Below are 13,532 nucleotides of genomic sequence, written 5' to 3' on the forward strand. Positions count from 1 at the left end.
GTCTTGGTCCTCCTTTACTCCCAGCCTCATCCAAACCATTCAGAATTACGAGATGTAACAACTGGAAAGCCACAGGCACCGATCCAGAACCGACACTCCACTAATCCAGCAGATGTCCAGCCAAAGAGAGCAGACCCTGGCCGGGACCCCACCCCAGGGTTTCCCCTCAGAACAGCGAGCAGCCATGGCAATCTGAAAATCTAGATGGCAGGGTTCTCCAGACAGAAGTGCTTGGGAGCGTGACTATAGCGGAGAGAGCCCCTCTGGGGAGGTAAGGAGGTGGGTGTGAGAAGGCTGACCTGAGCTCGCTGGGGACGGAATTCTGCCTTCAGAACCGTGCCCGGCCACGGACCCCAATGCCGCAGATCTGCATGTCCTGCTGCCTTCGGTTGTTAATAGCTAACGCACAGGAGTTTGCTCCTTGGTTACGGTCTTGGCGAACGGGAATTGTTGTATTTACTGTAGCTGCCCATTAGCCCGGAAAAATCTTTTTAGCTAGTAGTGAATAATAGAACAGGCTTGGCTCTGTTTTGTCTCATTTTCTCCCCTTGGAGTCTGCTCAGTTGTAAACGTAGATCAGAAACCCCAGGCTCCTGCCAACAGCTCAGGAGCCTCCACCAGGAGCCAGGAGGATCCCCAGGTGGGAGTGGTAGTCTCCAAAGGCTGTTGTAACAAAGTCCCACAAAGTGTGCAGGGTCACACAAGAGAAATACGCTCCCTTGTAGTTCTGGAGGCTACACGCCCAGCGTGAAGCTCCTAGCAGAACTGAGCTCCCTCGGAAGCTTCCTTGCCTCTTCCAACTTTTGGAAGCTCTAGGCATTCCAGGTTTGTGGCAGTCAGTTCAGTCTCAGTCGTGTCCGACTCTGTGTGACCCCACGAACTTCAGCACGCCAGGCCTCCCTGTCCATCACGAACTCCTGGAGTCCACCCAAACCCACGTCCATTGAGTCGGTGATGCCATCCAACCATCTCATCCTCCGTCGTCCCCTTCTCCTCCTGCCTTCAGTCTTTCCCAGCGTCAGGGTCTTTGGCCACGAGTCAGTTCTTCACATCGTCTAGTCTCTTTTTCGTGTGGCAGCATTACCCCGCTCTCTGTCTTCAGTGGCCGCCTTCCCTGCGTTTGACCCTCCACAGGGCATTCTCCTCCCTGTGTTTCCCCGTTCTCGTCTTAATTTTGTTTATTTTGGGGGAGGAGGGGCTGTGCTGGGTCTTCCTGTTGCGGGGGGCTCTCTCCAGCAGCGACACACGGGCTGAGTCACTCAGCAGCACGTGGGGTCCTCCCAGATCAGGGGACAAGCTCGTGTCCCCTGCGTTGGCAGGAGGACTCTTCTTCACCACTGAGCCACCAGGGGAGCCCCCACCTTCTGTTCTCATAAGGACCCCAGTCCTAGTGGACTGAAGGCCCGCCCTAATCGAATATGATCCAACTTGCTCACACCTGCAAAGACCCCCATCTCCAAATAAGGTCACATTCACAGGTACCGGGGTGAGGACGTCAGCAAATCTTCCTGACAGACACGGCTCAGCCTGTAACGCGGGGACAAACCGCTGCTCTCCTGTGTCGCCCTGTGCTCTGGTGACATAAGGCCCCGTCTCCTGCGGCCCTGGCCTGAGGGGCCGCACTGTCAGCTCCCTGCCCCAAAAGAAGCTACAGACTAGTCCTGTCATGCACTGCCCTCTGGGCCAACACACCAGGCCTCAACACTCATCCGTGATGCCGGTTCCCCACGGAACAGGAAGTTTGGGGACAAAAATGACTATAGTTATGCAATAGGCTCATGATAACTCATTTGACTGAGTTCTAATCCCACTTTCCTATGTCCCAGCTTTCTTACCTTGATCAAGTTGCTAATCTCACTAAATATAACTGGGCGTGATATTTTTACATCCTATATATTTTTTGTTTAATTTATTTTATTGAAGTATAGATGATTTATAATATGCTGATTTCAACTATACAGCAAAGCGATTCAGACTCCATGCTCCCAGTGCGGGGGGCGCTGGGTCGATGCCTGATCAGGGAACCAAGATCCTGCATGTCTCAGGCACGGCCAAAAGAAATAAATGTGGTTTTTTTAAAAAATAATTTTAGAAAAAGACAATGTCAGTTTTGTTTTTCTCTCCCATTTGTATTTTGGGTTTTTTTTTAGCTTACTTCCCAGTCATCCAGCCTCTGCCCCAGTGTTCAGTACAGAGAGGATGTTCAGCTACTGCTTATTGCTTGACAAATAGAGTAAAACAGCAAAGTGCCCACACAGTACCTGACCCGTAATAGACGCACAGTACATCACAGCTCCTGTCAGAAGGCGGGAGAACTGCAGGAACCCTTCTCCCAAGAACAGAGCCGGGAGGATGCCTCCAGCTTACGCCCAAGGCCACTGCTACAAGTTACAGGGCTGCGTGCTTCTGTGGGGAGCTGGGACTCCTCACCTCCAGATCGGCAAGCCACATCTGTGAGCCATTTTCCAGCAGACAGCAATCTGGAAACCCCCAGCGGTCCTCCTCGGGAGGACTCTGCCCAGCTGTGTGCGGGCAGCAGGAGCAGAGAGCAGAGTCTCGTTTATTCCTAGGTTTTAGTGAAACACAGGACACCACGGTTCTTGCCCCTCCCGCAGCCCCCTCAGGTCCTCTGCCTGTCTTTTGTGGAAGCACTTAGTCAGTAAGCTTAATCAGAGAAGTGAGAAAGGCAGAAACAAAGAAAAATAGTCAAAGGAGATTAAATAATAACAATGTAGTCATTAAGCAAAGTCAAGGACTTTAGTTCTTTCTCAAGGGTTACAGATCATATTCTGAGCCATGTCCCATGAGCTGTCTTATCAATACTGAAACACCAGGGGGAGAAGTTAACTACGCGATGACCGGACTGCACCCAGGGCAGTTCCGAGAACTGGCCTCCGAGAAATGGGAACAAATGGACCTTGGAACTGACAGCTGTGCTCAGTCGCTTCAGTCGTGTCTGAGTCCCTGCGACCCCGGACTGTAGCCAGCCAGATGCCTCTGTCCATGGGATTCTTCAGGCACGAATACTGGAGTGAGTTGCTATTTCCTCCTCCAGGGGATCTTCCTGACCCAGGGATCGAACCGGGATCTCCTGCATGGGAGGCAGATTCTTTAACACTGAGCCGCCTGGGAAGGCTGGAACTGAAGATTAACTGCACATCAAACAGACAAGGTCTGACGCTGGCCAGGCACCCAATGACTGATCTGAAGATGACTGTCAGAGCTGACTGTGCTGTTTCTGCATGTAGCCCCCTCCTTCTGTCTGTAAAAGCTGTGACCCTCTGGTTGCCAGTGGGGGGAGAGTCAACCCTCAGACAGATGTCCACCACCCTCCCCTCCACCAGCTGCCAGCATCTGAAATAAAGCAAACTTTTCTTCCCATGAACCCAGCCTGCTGATTGGCTTTTGAGCGACAAGCAGCCGGACCTCACCACACTCTTTTGGTAATACTAGTGCTACCTTTAGTGCTAAAGGACACAGCCAAAGCTGGCCCCAGAGCCCAGGTGTTTTCAGCTCTGGCCCTTTAGTACTAAAGGACACAGCCAAAGCTGGCCCCAGAGCCCAGGTGTTTTCAGCTCTGGCCCTTTAGTGCTAAAGGACACAGCCAAAGCTGGCCCCAGAGCCCAGGTGTTTTCAGCTCTGGCCCTTTAGTACTAAAGGACACAGCCAAAGCTGGCCCCAGAGCCCAGGTGTTTTCAGCTCTGGCCCTTTAGTACTAAAGGACACAGCCAAAGCTGGCTCCAGAGCCCAGGTGTTTTCAGCTCTGGCAACCCCATGGTCACTCTGAACCCTGGCTCTCTGCTGCCTTAAAGCTCCCCTTTAAAGCCTTTTAGATCATTTTAAGCATACACATTTCATGTTCCTCAGCTAGACAGTAAATTCTCTGAGGGCAAGGAGTTTGCCTTTTAGAGCTGGGGTTTGGAATCAGGGCTCCATGACATCTGGTGGGAAAGTTACAGAATCCGTTCAGTTCAGTTCAGTTACTCAGTCGTGTCCGACTCTTTGCAACCCCATGGACTGCAGCCCGCCAGGCCTCCCTGTCCATCACCAACTCCTGGAGTTTACTCAAACTCATGTTCATAAAGTTGGTGATGCCATCCAACCATCTCATCCTCTGTCATCCCCTTCTCCTGCCCTCAATCTTTCCCAGCATCAGGGTCTTTTCCAATGAGTCAGTTCTTCACATCCGGTGGTCAGAGTATTGGCGTTTCAGCTTCAGCATCAGTCCTTCCAGTGAATGTTCAGGACTGATCTCCTTTAGGATGGACTGGTTGGCTCTCATCCAAGTTAAAGAATGGACCTGTCCAAGCCCTAGTTCAGGACTGACTCCTTTAGGATGGACTGGTTGGCCCTCGTCCACGTTACAGAATGGACCTGTCCAAGCCCTAGTTCAGGACTGACTCCTTCAGGATGACTGGTTGGCTCTCATCCAAGTTACAGAATGGACCTGTCCAAGCCCTAGTTCAGGACTGACTCCTTTAGGATGGACTGGTTGGCCCTCGTCCACGTTACAGAATGGACCTGTCCAAGCCCTAGTTCAGGACTGACTCCTTCAGGATGACTGGTTGGCTCTCGTCCACGTTACAGAATGGACTGTCCAAGCCCTAGTTCAGGACTGACTCCTTTAGGATGGACTGTTTGGCCCTCGTCCACGTTACAGAATGGACCTGTCCAAGCCCTAGTTCAGGACTGACTCCTTCGGGATGACTGGTTGGCTCTCGTCCACGTTACAGGATGGACTGTCCAAGCCCCAGCAGCACCGGTCCCAGCTGCAGACCCTGGAGAGCTCTAAGAAATCCAGAGGCAAATTCACAGGTTTCTTCTCTATGAGAAAACCCTGCCTGCTTCTGCCAGCTGCTTCTGGAGAAGGCAATGGCACCCCACTCCAATACTTTTGCCTGGCAAATCCCATGGATGGAGGAGCCTGGTGGGCTGCGGTCCATGGGGTCGAGAAGAGTCGGACACAACTAAGCGACTTCACTTTCACTTTTCACTTTCATGCGTTGGAGAAGGAAATGGCAACCCACTTCAGTGTTCTTGCCTAGAGAATCCCAGGGACGGGGGAGCCTGGTGGGCTGCCGACTATGGGGTCGCACAGAGTCGGACATGACTGAAGCGACTTAGCAGTAGCAGCAGCAGCTTCCACCAGCTTCCTTCTCAGCCCAGCAACTCTGACAGCCAGCTACCTGTCCAAGGATTCTGGTAGAGTCAGGTCTCACTGGGAGCTGCTGGTGAGTTCAGGGCAGCTGCAGAGGGAACTGGAAACAAGAAGGGAGAAAAAAAAAAAAAGACCAGCAAGGTAAGGGAAAGAGAGTGGCCACTGACCACCTCCCCCAGATCAATCCCCTTCTAGCTCTCTCCCCGAGAGGGCTTATCTCTTGTAGGGAGAGGTCTCTGCCTGAGGCTCGGGGCCTGTGAGTCACACCCGAGAAGGAGAACTTCTTCTCTCTCCACCAGGATGAGTTCAGACAGGCTCGGAGTACAGGGGAAGGGCCATGAGTCACCAAGGAGGAAGAAAGAGCCATGGAGAGCAGCTGAAACATACGCACTACCATCTGTAAAATAAACAGCCGGTGGGAATGTGCTGTATGAGGCAGGGAACTCAACCCAGTGCTCTGCAGCTACCTGGAGGTATGGGGTGCAGACGGAGGTGGGGAGCAGTTTCAAGAGGGAGGGGACATGTTATTCCTATGGCTGATTCATGTCAATGTATGGCAGAGACCAACACAGCATTGTAAGGCAATGACCCTCTGATTAAAAATAAATAAATTTTTCATAAAAAGAAAGAGCCAGGGAATGGGAGAGGGTGGGGCAGTCTCCCTGCCGTCTCAGGGTCCGCAGCCTCTTTTCCTGTCCCTGGTCCTCGGGTATCCAAGGCCTTTCCGAGGCAGGTGAGGGTCTCACAACCTTCACAGTATCAACACTTGGGGCCGGATGATTCTTTGGTGGGGGGCGGGGGGGCTTCCCCGTGTGCTGTAGAACATTGCACAGTATCCCTGGCCTCTGCCTTAAGATGTTGGTAGCATCCCCACCTCACCAGGTGTGACAACAAAAGACGTCTCCTTGCTGTTGCTGTTCAGTTACTACACTGTGTCCGACGCTCTTGCAACCCCACGGACTGTAGCCTGCCAGGCTCATCTGTGCGTGGAGTTCTCTGGGCAAGAATCCTGGAGCGGGTTGTCATTTTCTTCTCCAGGAGATCTTCCTGATGCAGGGATCGACCCTGCTTCCCCTGCATTGGCAAGCAGATTCTTTACCATCTGAGCCACCAGGGAAGCTAAAAGATGTCCCCAGATGTTTCAAAATGTCCCCCGGGGGAGGAAGGAAGGCACCTGGTTGGGACCACTAGGCTTAGAGGACTTCCCTCCTCACCTTCCGTTCCTTCTACAGAAAGCAGGGCTGGGTCTCAGTCCTTCCTATCCCCTCCCTCGTAGCTGCTTCTTCCGAGCAATTCCTGAAGGTTATCTCCTTATCACATTTAAGGGCTTACGGCTGCTTCCTTCAGATTCATAGATGAGAAGGAGGAAGTGGTGATCATGGAGAAAAATCAAATTCTCAGAGGGCAGAGAGGAGAGGAAGAACCAAGAAGCGACTCAGGAGTTCAGATCCTATGGTAACCAAAGGTCCTGACAGACTGAGGCAGCATCGTCCAACAGAAACACCATGCAAGCCACAAACACAGGCCACACATGTTATTTACCTTTCCTGGTGGTACGTCACATTTAAAAAAAAATTAAACAGGCAAAATTAATTTCAAAAATATATTTTACTTAACCCAATATGTCAATAGTCACTTCAACATGTAATCAATGTTTTAAAATTAGTAATAAGCTATGTTCTATTCTTTTTTCCCACAGGAAGTCTTCTACATCCATCTGAAGTGTATCTTTCTCTTATATTTCAGTTTGGACCAGCCGTCTTTCAAGGGCTCAACAGCCACGTTGGCTAGCGGCTTCCATACTAGCCATGGCAGGACCAGGTTTTCTTTCAGAGGTTGAGGTTGCCCCCTGCCCCTCTCCCGGAACCAGAGAGCTTCCAGAGGCCACGATCTTAGCAACACAGTGAGGCAATCCAGTCTCCAAGTAGATATTCGTAATTTAGAGAACAAGATGCCCATTTCAAGGGGCCCCCATCCCATCCAACGCAGCGTCCGCTCCTGGGCACATAAACAAAGCAGGCTGCGGGTTGTCCATTGGGTCCTTTTCCGAGAGGTGGACCTCAAACGTTCCACGCCACACCCCTCGAAAGGAAGAAAGTTCTAAATCCTCAGGGTGTACTTTACGCTAACCCCACCCTGCACACGGACTTTCCCCCAGCCGTCAGCGAATTCCACCTGGCCTACACACACCCTGCTTCTCCGCAGAAGCTTGCTGTGCTCATTGCTCGCCCGACTCGAGACTGAAGACCCAAGAGGCCCTCAGACCTGGCCCTGTGTGCCATCGTCGGTTCACCAGCCCTTCAGCCACATCTGCTTGCTGCTAGACAGAGGTCGCGCTCAGTGGAGCGGAGAGCCTCAGTTCAGTTGATGAAGTCCCAAGCCTGAGGGACACATTCCTGGTTAAGGTACCAGACATAGGAGAGGGGCCCTTGTTGGAAACTTATAACCACTTCCCAGGCGGCACTAGTGGTAAAGAACACGCCTGCCAGTGCAGCAGACATAAGAGACTTGGGTTTGATCCCTGGGTCCAGAAGACCCCCTGGAGGAGGGCATGGCAACCCAGTTCAGTATTCTTGGCTGGAGAATCCCATGGACAGAGGAGCCTGGTGGGCTACAGTCCATAAGGTTGCAGAGTCAGACACCACCGAAGCAAATGAGCACGCTCAGTGAGCGGGACTCTCCCTCGCTTGTACCTGTGCTGCCAGGATACACCTCCTGAAATCTACTCATCACTGTTCACAGGTCCTGCAGGGCCTTGGATGGAAAAAGACGGGAAAACGGCTGAGGCTAAGACCAGCTAAGGGGGATCGCAGTTTCCAGTTCAAGATGGCGGAGTAGAAGGACACACGTTCATCTCCTCCTGCCAGAGCAGTCGCTGACAGTCATCAACAGGAGGACGCTGGAACCCACAGAAACAAAACAACAAAAAAAGACCAGCTCAGGAAAAGAAATTCCAAAAGTTCCCAAACATTTTTTCACTGGATATGTTCCAGATAATCATTCAGCAGATCTAAAGGTGTTTATTTTTTTTCTTCTTTCTAATCTTTGAGCCCCTAGTACACGATCTCTGACATATAGTAAGATCTCCATTAATACATGGATGAAGGGACTTTGCTGGTGGTCCAGTGGTTAAGAATCTGCCTTCCAACGCAGGGAGCAAAGGTTCGATCACTGATGATCATTGTCCAGGAACTGAGATCCCACATGTCGTCAGGGAACTCAGCCCTCACACTGCAACTAAAGAGGAGCCCTTGTGCTTCAGCGAAGACCCAGCACAGCCAAAAAAAAAGGTATAAAAGTGTTGTACGAGGAGGCAAATTCAGCCCACATGCTGGGAGAGGAGGGAGGTCTCTGAGAGGTCTCCATGTCAGAAGCTAAGGAAGGAATGATCCATCACCTACAGTCCTCTAGAGTCCTGACCCTTCACACAGAGGCTTGGGTGGACAGCTGGATTTATGACTCCCGAAGTCAGTCACTGCATCCTGCCTGCGCCAAGTCTGCAGCCCAGACAACCCCACAACGTGTCTGATCATTCAAGCCCAGTCCCAACCCTGCCACTGCTGCTAAGTCGCTTCAGTTGTGTCTGACTCTGTGCGACCCCATAAACGGCAACCCACCAGGCTCCCCCGTCCCTGGGATTCTCCAGGCAAGAACACTGGAGTGGGTTGCCATTTCCTTCTCCAATGCAGGAAAGTGGAAAGTGAAAGTGAAGTCACTCGGTTGTGTCCAACTCTTAGCGACCCCATGGACTGCAGCCTACCAGGCTCCTCTGTCAATGGGATTTTCCAGGCAAGAGTACTGGAGTGGGGTGCCATTGCCTTCTCCGAGCCCCAACCCTACAGATGCTAATCCAGTCCCCTTCCATTGGGGCCATGGTTCAAGTTCCACTCCCTTCCCCATGTTTAGGAGTTCTCTTCAGTTCTGGCTCTCAGGGATTTTCTTTCCTGAGATTTGAGTTCAATCATATCTTTCAAATTATTTTATTAGGGCTTTTTTCCCCCTGCATTTCTGTGTTTGAGATAGAAAGGGGTTCCAGTCTCCTCTATTAAAGTAACCACAATAAACCCAAAATGGACTCATGCTAAGCCCCATATCAACAAAGCAAAACTTAACTAAATTTCTCTGCTCCCCCAGAAAAGGAAGCCCCGGTCCACCCAACACTGCTTGCCTACTCAGCACAAGTCACCTGATCAGCATCCAAGACTTCACTTTTCTCTGTGTAAGGAAACAACCCTGCTTTACCCAATCAGCAAGTGCCCAGTTTCGTTTTGTTTTCTAACTTTTTTAACCATATAGCACAGGAATTTTTATTCAATATGTTGTAATTAACTATGTTCAGTCGCTCAGTCATGGCCAACTCTTTGCAACCCCAATAGGCAGACTGTAGCCTGCCAGTCTCCTCTGTCCAAGGGGTTCTCTAGGCAAGAATACTGGGGTGGGTTGCCATTTCCTTCTCCTGGAATAACTATAATGAAATGCAATCTGCAAAAAATCAAACAAAAACCAAATGCCCAGTTTAACTTCCTTGTTCCTACTCACGTTGGCCTGTAAAAATCTCTCGCATTGCATAGCTCTTCAGAGCTCTTCCCAGTCTGCTAGACTAGATGCTGTCACTGAATAAAAGTCTATCGGATCACTAAATTATCTGTGGAAAGTTTTCTTCTAATGTAGCTAAGTCTCCCATACTGACTTCAAGTGCTGTAGTTTTGTTGTTGTTTTTCAGTCGCTAAGTCCTGTCTGACTCTTTGTGGCCCCATGGACTGCAGCACGCCAGGCTCCTCTGTCCTCCACCATCTCCCAGAGTTTGCTCAGACTCATGTCCATTGACTTGATGATGCTATCCAACCATCTCATCCTCTGTCGCCCCCTTCTCCTTTTGCCTTCGATCTTTCCCAGCATCAGGGTCTTTTCTAGTGAGTCAGCACTTCACATCAGGTGGCCAAAGTACGGGAGCTTCAGCTTCAGCATCAGCCCTTCCAGTGAATATTCAGGGTTGTGTTAGGCTTATGCAAATCTGACCGTCCAAAGTCCCTGCTGAAAACCCTTCACTGATGCCCCACTTCCTTCAGAGTAGAGTCCAAAGAAGACATAGCATGACTCGAAAGGCCCTGCGTGACATGACCTAGTTGATTTCCTGGGTCGCCTCTCAAGCAACCCCATCCTCATGCCCTTCACGCTAACATCCCTGCAATATCTGCTGTGCCCCCCAAATCAGCCACGGTCTCTTACACCTCCTCCCTTCACATATGCTATGTATCCGCCTGGAAGATTCTTCCCACTCACCCAGACGTCCTTTCCCACAGTAAGCAATCCCTCATATCAACTCTGCGAGTTTGAGTCAAACCTCCACTTCCACATTTCTGCTCTCTTAGTCCACCCCAACTTGTCTCACTGTATGTTATAATTATCTATCCTCATGGGTTTTTTATTTTCTCAGGAAACACTTGCCCCACCCACCAGGTTAAGCTTCCAGCAATCACTGTGTTCTATTAATATAAAACTCTGCCCAGAGACAAATTTTCCAGGAGGGTGACACACCAAGGCTTCAGAGCTCCTTACCTGCCAGGACTCTCCCAAGGCCCTGGGAAGGCCGTAGCTATGTGCTCACATCATCAGATGTCTTTTTGTAAAGTTTTAGAAAGAAAGTATTTTTAGCCGCAATTGGTTAAAACCACTGCCTCTTTCCACCTTGATTTCCCCCGCATCCCTGTACCTTTCTGCAGCTGTAGAGTGGCTGCTGAATGTGAGACCCAGCTAAGGGGTGGTTGAGATGGGAATACACTCTGCTTGGGTTTATTGCATATATTCTTATGATTTCTAAATAGCCTGGCATTTAGTTCAGTTATTGGTGGTCATTCCAGGACTTCCCAGGTGGCCGTAGTGGTGAAGAACCCACCTGCCAGTGCAGGAGACATCAGAGACACTGGTTTGATCCCTGGGTGGGGAAGATCCCATGAAGGACGGCATGGCAACAGACTCCAGTATTCTCGCCTGGAGAATCCCATGGACAGAGAAGTCTGGCAGCTACAGTCCATAGGGTCGCAAAGAGTTGGACACAACTGAAGCGACTTGGCACACATTGGTATTCATCCCAGTGGAGAACAGCTTTCAGGACATCACCCATTCTGCCAGCTCTCCCAGCATTAGGCATGACGGTGCGGAGTCAGAACTCAGATGACTGCACTCCTGTGGCCACAGCACTCACATGCACATGGGCCTGAAATGCACAGAGAATATACTCACAGATCAGATCAGATCAGATCAGCCGCTCAGTCATGTCCGACTCTTTGCAACCCCATGAATCGCAGCACTCCAGGCCTCCCTGTCCATCACCAACTCCCGGAGTTCACCCAGACTCACGTCCATCAAGTCAGCGATGCCACCAGCCATCTCATCCTCTGTCGTCCCCTTCTCCTCCTGCCCCCAATCCCTCCCAACATCAGAGTCTTTTCCAATCAGTCAGCTCTCCGCATGAGGTGGCCAAAGTACTGGAGTTTCAGCTTTAGCATCATTCCTTCCAAAGAAATCCCAGGGCTGATCTCCTTCAGAATGGACTGGTTGGATCTCCTTGCAGTCCAAAAGACTCTCAAGAGTCTTCTCCAACACCACAGTTCAAAAGCATCCATTCTTTGGTGCTCAGCCTTCTTCACAGTCCAACTCTCACATCCATACATGACCACTGGAAAAACCATAGCCTTGACTACACAAACCTTTGTTGGCAAAGTAATGTCTCTGCTTTTGAATATGCTGTCTAGGTTGGTCATAACTTTCCTTCCAAGGAGTATCTTTTAATTTCATGGCTACAGTCACCATCTGCAGTGATTTTGGAGCCCAGAAAAATAAAGTCTGACACTGTTTCCACTGTTTCCCCATCTATTTCCCATGAAGTGATGGGACCGGATGCCATGATCTTCATTTTCTGAATGTTGAGCTTTAAGCCAACTTTTCACTCTCCACTTTCACTTTCATCAAGAGGCTTTTTAGTTCCTCTTCACTTTCTGCCATAAGGGTGGTGTCATCTGCCTATCTGAGGTTATTGATATTTCTCCCTGCAATCTTGATTCCAATGTGTGCTTCATTCAGCTTGGCATTTCACATGATGTACTCTGCATATAAGTTAAATAAACTGGGTGACAAAATACAGCTTTGACGTACTCCTTTCCCAATTTGGAGCCAGTCCATTGTTCTATGTCTGGTTCTAACTATTTTCCCTTTACTTCATTTTCCTTTTACTTCATTGCTTTTATTCATTTAAAATTATTTTTATCTAGCTATATAGTATGAATTGAAGCAGTATTTGAGTCAATACCTAATACGTTTTATTAGTCTATTAAAAGAAGACACCAACTGAGAAACTTTTTCTCCCATGGGAAGGTTATATATTTACTAATGACTAGTGTTTGCTGGTTCCAAATAGGAAAAGGAGTTTGTCAAGGCTGTATATTGTCACCCTGCTTATTTAACTTATATGCAGAGTACATCATGAGAAACGCTGAACTGGAAGAAACACAAGCTGGAATCTAGATTGCCGGGAGAAATATCAATAACCTCAGATATGCAGATGACACCACCCTTATGGCAGAAAGTGAAGAGGAACTCAAAAGCCTCTTGATGAAAGTGAAAGTGGAGAGTGAAAAAGTTGTCTTAAAGCTCAACATTCAGAAAACGAAGATTATGGCATCTGGTCCCATCACTTCATGGGAAATAGATGGGGAAACAGTGGAAACAGTGTCAGACTTTATTTTTCTGGGCTCCAAAATCACTATAGATGGTGACTGCAGCCATGAAATTAAAAGATGCGTACTCCTTGGAAGGAAAGTTATGACCAACCTAGATAGCATATTCAAAAGCAGAGACATTACTTTGCCAACAAAGGTTCGTGTAGTCAAGGCTATGGTTTTTCCAATGGTCATGTATGGATGTGAGAGTTGGACTGTGAAGAAGGCTGAGCACTGAAGAATGGATGCTTTTGAACTGTGGTATTGGAGAAGACTCTTGAGAGTCCGTTGGACTGCAAGGAGATCCAACCAGTCCATTCTGAAGGAGATCAGCCCTGGGATTTCTTTGGAAGCAATGATGCTAAAGCTGAAACTCCAGTACTTTGGCCACCTCATGCGAAGAGTTGACTCGTTGGAAAAGACTCTGATGTTGGGAGGGATTGGGGGCAGGAGGAGAAGGGGACCACAGAGAATGAGATGGTTGGATGGCATCGCTGACTTGATGGACGTGAGTCTGGGTGAACTCCGGGAGTTGGTGATGGACAGGGAGGTCTGGCGTGCTGCGATTCATGGGGTCGCAAAGAGTCGGACACGACTGAGCGACTGAATTGAACTGATGCAATATTGCTCTTTACAGCATTGGACCTTGCTTCTAT

General features: G+C 49.6%; 1 long non-coding RNA gene across 1 annotated transcript in view; it reads right to left on the minus strand.

The window, feature by feature from the left end:
- The window catches only part of LOC113905248, a 54,755-nt gene extending 53,872 nt beyond the window's left edge, over nt 1-883 (minus strand). Inside the window, exon 1 of the long non-coding RNA XR_003514622.1 lies at nt 300-883. This is a non-coding gene — a long non-coding RNA (uncharacterized LOC113905248). The remainder of the gene's footprint in view (nt 1-299) is intronic.
- Between the last annotated feature and the right edge of the window lie 12,649 nt (nt 884-13,532).

This window comes from Bos indicus x Bos taurus, chromosome 15, assembly GCF_003369695.1.
Source record: "Bos indicus x Bos taurus breed Angus x Brahman F1 hybrid chromosome 15, Bos_hybrid_MaternalHap_v2.0, whole genome shotgun sequence".
Lineage (NCBI taxonomy): Eukaryota > Metazoa > Chordata > Mammalia > Artiodactyla > Bovidae > Bos > Bos indicus x Bos taurus.